Here is a 5,875-nt window from a genome sequence, read left to right as displayed (position 1 = left end):
CAAAGCTGGAGAGGGAAGATAAGAAGATGGTGGCCAGGTGTATTGGCGCATGCCTGTAATCCCAGCACTCTGGGAGGCTGAGGTGGGAGGATCCCTTGAGGTCAGGAGTTCAAGACCAGCCTGGGCAATGTAGCAAGATTTATCTCTACAGATTAAAAAATAGAAGAAGATAGTAATAAATAGTCATATAATTTATTGCCAAACCAAAACCTTTTGAGAGTGAAGGGGTATGCAATAAATAATTATGCCAGGACTGTAAATAAGGGCTGTCCTGGGGGGGGACATTTGGTCTTCCTGGTAATAAACAGGTTGATATTTATTGAGCCCTTACTACAAGCTAAGAATTTAACTCATGCTTTAAAATACTTTTTAATCCTCACGGTATTATTCTGTGGATGTTTTTATTCCCATTTTAGAGATGAACAAATGAGGGCTCAAGGTGTACTTCGTGTCAAGTTACTCTTCAGTCATACCCTGGTGAGGGCAGACGTGAAGAAGGATTGGGACTGAAGCCTGTGTTATTCCAAAGTGCACGTGCATTGCACTATTGGCATGATTTCTCATCCTGTAATTCGGTGATTTTTCTTTTCTTTTCTTTTTCTTTTTTTCCAAACTGGGTCCTAAGGAGACCTAGGGAGCCAGTTAGCTGCCAGGTGCATGCCCGACGGCAAGGAGGAGACCAGTGAGGAGCACCTTCTAAAGAAGGCTCCATCTTCATGTGCAATATGCTGGCCAACTGGATGGGAGCTCATTTTGGGAAGGGAGGGATCTCTACTATTGAAAGAAAGAAAAAGGGAAGAAAGACAGGAAAAGAAGCAGGAGGAAAAGGAGGAGAGAAGGAGGAATATGAGGAAGAAAAGGAAAGAAAGAAGAAAGGAAAGGGAGGTAGGGAAGGGAGGGAGGCAGGAAGGCAAGAAAGAAGGAGTAAGAAAAGACCATCATTCTAATTTAAGCCCCTCATTTTAAAATAGAAAAACTGAGTATCAGAGAGAGAAAGTTTCTTATCCAAAGTTGCATAACAAATCATAAATAGAGGGAAAAATGGTCTGCAAAGTCCGGGTTTTTTTATTTTCAATCCTTTTTTTTTTTTTTTTTTGCTACACTTTGCTGTGTAGCAAACATATGTTGAGAAAACATGTTGCTGGTGAGAGCTATTTCCATATTTCACCTGTTTTGACATTGGCAGTGAATAGCTGGTCCTCAGGGAAGCTTTTCTTTCAAAGGGAGATAAAACTGTTTTTAAATACTGAGCAGGAAAAGCTGTCACAGATTTTAGATATACTGTGGAAGAGGTTTTAAATAAAGACAAGTGTGTGCGTGTTGAATTTTAATCGTGAAATGTAGCATTATTGAAATGCTTTCTTTTTCCTTTTTATCACCATAGTTCTGAACTATTTAAAGAACATTAAATGATACTAATTTAGGTTGGAAAGTGGAAAAAGCTACAATCACTTCTCAGTAAACTAGGATCGGGGATTGGAGTAGAAAAATACAGAATATTGGTCAAGGGAACTCACAAAAATAAAAACATAGCAGAGACTTAAACAGTCATCACCCCTCTCCACCCACAGAGTCTCCCTAATATCTGGTTAACTTAAGTGAGAGACTTTTCTAAGACAGGAGTAAACTTTGGGGCTGGGCCTCTTGGAGAGGGACAAGGGGGAAAATCCCAACAGACAAAGCTCTGGGCTCTATCCCAAGGTTCCCTAGAACTGCTCCACTTTAATCTTCTCATATTTTGAAATATTTACTATGTATTAGGGACTTTTCCAAACATCATACACGTGCTAATTTATTTAATCTTTACAACCCTGTGAGGTTGACATTGTTATTATCCTCAAGGTCAAACGGCTAATAAATTGTAGAGCTGGAATTGAGACCAAGGCAATTCTATTCTGAGTGTATGTCCTCAACTGCATGCCACACTCACTCTGAAATTTGCAAGGATCATCTGGAGGCAACGCTGTAGACTCAAGGCATGCACGAATGGCTGTCTGCATCACATTATGGTGTTGCGTATGTTCGACAGCAGACTATGCCCTTTAGCCATGGGATGTGGCACTAGGGTAGCAGTGAGCATGGTATTTCCTTCTCCTTGAAATTCTTTTCTTTGGCTGGGTGTGGTGGTTAACACCTGTAATCCCAACACTTCGGGAGGCCAAGGCTGGTAGCATTGCTTGAGCTCAGGAGTTTGAGACAAGCCCGGGCAACATAACAAGACCTAGTCTCTACTAAGAATAAAAATAAAATCAGCCAGTCATTGAGGGGCACACCTGTAGTGTCCCAGCTATTCAGAAGGCTGAGGTGGGAGGATCACTTGAGCCTGGAAGATGGATACTGAAATGAGCTGTGATCATGCCGCTGCACTCCAACCTGGGAGACAGAGCAAGATCCAGTCTCAAAAAAGAAAAAAAAAAAAAAAGATTTTTTCGTTAATTCTTGCTCCTGAGCCTTGACCGTGGTGTATTTGAGAAGTAAGAAGAAAAGGAGTGTTCAGAGAGGTTGTTGATAAGCCCATTCTCCAGCAAATTCCTCTAGACTCTTCGGCAGATGTTGCAGTTTGAGTTAGATGGTTAGGTTATGAGATGCCTGATTTCTGCTGTTTATCAGCTTTGAACTTTGTGGGTGATGCTTTTCTCTGAGCTGAATCTTGGTAGGGTATACAGACATTGACTTCCTGAGTATGTAAACCTGGTTAAACTTTTCAAACCAGGAATATAATAATTGAAAAATCTGTTTTACTCTGCTGTAATCATGCATTTCAGGAAATTCAGGAGCCAACAGAGAAAGATATTTCAGAATGGGAACAGATGTCAACCTTTTGCATTTTAAGAGTAGTGACATAAAACGTTCATTTTACTCTGGAAACTAGCCCACAATGGGTGTGCTCAGTTAATGCTGGAATTAAAAAAATTTAATAGTCACAAAACTCAAGTATTTTTGAAGGTTTTGATTGGCTGCTGACCTTAAGGACTATATTGACCATCCCAGCTATTTGCAATAAACAAAAACAAACAATGAAAAATAAATCTTAATTAACAGTGTCCTCAGATTCCACTTGTCTACTGTTTATTTTTTTCAAGCTTATCATTTGTGGTATATAAGACACTCCACAGACCAGTGGCTTGGTATTCAAGGCCCTCACTATTTGATTTGCAACTGGTCTTACATCTGTTTTACATCTGTTTAGTTAAAACCGTGTTGCCTGAAAATAACAGAAAATCCCACTGACAGTGGAATAAACAAGGAATGTATTTGTCTCATGCAACAGGAAGTTCAAGGTAGACAATTTAAGGCTAGTATGGCAGTGTGTGTATGCCACCAGCAATCCTGGTTCCTTTCATTCTCCTGCTCTGCCATTCCCAGACTATAACTTTCTTCCCAGAAGATGAGATGGCTCCTGCACTTCCAAGCATGGCTTCGGCCTGGCTAAAATAAAGGTGAAGAGTGATGGGTAAAGGGCTTTCTCATAGTGGGGCTTTGGGAAAGAGTGTCCTGGACAAGAACTTCCACGAGATCTCATTGGTCAGAGTACTGTGGAGCCAGGAAGATCCACATATGTTTAGCTGGGACCATTGTCACTCAGAACAAAGTTGGGTTTTCTGTGAAAGGAAGAAGGAAATGGCAGTAGGAATGGTCATTACCGGTGTCTGCTGCACACAGCTGTGCTGCCAAAATAAATGCCTTGTAGTGCCCTGTTCATATCCATGGACCCCGCTTTCACATTTCTGCTTATACTCTTCTTTCATCCTGAAATATTTTCACCTCCATTCTAATATTCTTTCTAATTTCCACAATTTCAAGTTCCCCTGTCTCTGGGGTACCTTTTTCTCAGCACCTTTCCTGACATCCTTATCCCAGTGGGCAGGGGTCTCCATCTTCCTGCATTCCCACTGCCCTTTACCATCTGAGAGCCTGAGGATGTGGTTTCCCTCCAGCCATCCCTACAGTTTGGGTACCACATTCAGCAAAGCAAGGTAGAGGGCTAGTTTTCCCTAGAGAAGCAACCCTTCTCCCACTGTGTTTTGTCCAGGAGAGACACTAAATGAGTGAGGGTAGATATTTACACATGACAACTAAGACACGAAATAAAAGGAGGCATTTTTGTTTTTCTATTGTTGGGGAGATCCTACTAACTAGTTTGCTTGGGACAGTTCTGATTTATACCTGCTATTCTGGAGAAATTATTAATAGTGCTCCTTTTCACCTTCAGAAGTGTCCCCGTTTAAAAAATAAACTCTGTGTTTATCAATAAATGACCTTATTTTGCAATGGAACTTCCACTCCCATTCCCTGGGGGATGGGTGGGGAGGAGAAGTTTGCCAGTTAAGGGAAACTCTGTCTCTCTGGTTTAAAACACTTTCATCTGGATTAACTCACAGTCAATTAGACATGTACTTGGCTTATTCCAAATCTAAACTCTCTATCAGAGTTGTTTCTTCCCTTTGGTCTCAGGATCTTCTTTTTTCCAAAATGTGTCTGAGAGCAAGTCCCTTGTCCAAGGCACCAATGTCAACCATTTCTGACACTTGTCTGCTATGCCAACATTTGGAGTTCAAGCTATATTAAGAGTTTTGGTACTATCCTTTACTTCTTCTCCCATCTATTGCTTTTAATCTTATAGGGAGTTGGGGGTGACATTTGACTTCCTCCTTCTCCCTCATCTTCCTTTGTTTTTGTCTTGTGAGCATCTTCTGTTTCTCTTCCTTTACCTTATAGCTTGTAGGAAACTCTCAATTCCAAGTCCACTAGACTTGAGTTTTGATAGGTAATGGAGAAGTATGCAATGTAGAAAGCCATTTTCTCCTTTCAATGAGGTTTAATTTATTGTTTTTTTTAAATTTAATAAGGAATATGTGCCTCTAGGCAAAAAGAGGGAAAATCATGGATAATGGTGTGTGGGGTGAGAAGGGAAGGAAAAGACAATTCTGTATTTTCCCCAAAGGATGATCCCTGTTACAGATACTTATTGAGTGACTTGATAAACGTGTGACTTCATACAACTTTCCAGAAGCTACCTAATGCCGAAAACCATGAAGAAAGAGTGTGTATGTGCTAATACCCTTATACCACAGGGGAATTTGATGGCTCTACTGGCACTCCTCATGGACCCTCACCCTTCAAGAGTGGTTCTGGCTGTTGTTGGAACCCCAGATCATTTCACTCCTCAGCCAACTCTCTGGGCCTTGCAGTGATTCACTTATAAATGTAGGAAACAGAATTTATTCTGCATCGACAGATAAAGACTGAGCAGTCTAAAGAAAGTTCAATGCATTAAAACTGCTTTAAATCTTCCAGATTATGGCAAAATGGCTAAGTAGAGAAGAGAGCTCTATTCTCTGTTTCACTGTGGCTAAACTGTGCACTGAGTTCTAATTTAATTATTGCCTATAAAATAGGGCAGTGTTACATGTGTTTATTATATATATAATATATATATTTATATATGTATATTTAATTTCCAAGAGCGCTTTAGAAAAATTCTGTAAGACAGCTGTGGAGTCGACGGAAAATACTGAACTTGAAATCTGAGGACCTGGATTTGGATCTTCATCTAACTCCCTATAAAATTGCTCAGTCTTGGTTTCTTCCTCTGTAATAAGGATTATACCTACCTCACAAAATTGCTACAAGAATTAAACGAGATAATGCAATTGGTGATGCATTGTAAAATAATTTATTAGATAGGAAAACATCCAATGTTTTTAAGAGAGAAATTGATCTATGTAGCAAATGTTAAATCCAGACATTGTGAGCAGAAACTGTGAAAGCAGATCTAAGCGTCTAAATTTATAGATATACAACGGTACTTAGCAAGGGGGAATTGTGACAGCATGGAAAGTTGTCTTTCCAAGGCTAAAAATGGGCCAGGCAT

Source organism: Macaca mulatta, chromosome 15, assembly GCF_049350105.2.
Source record: "Macaca mulatta isolate MMU2019108-1 chromosome 15, T2T-MMU8v2.0, whole genome shotgun sequence".
NCBI lineage: Eukaryota > Metazoa > Chordata > Mammalia > Primates > Cercopithecidae > Macaca > Macaca mulatta.
This window is presented reverse-complemented; position numbering follows the sequence as displayed.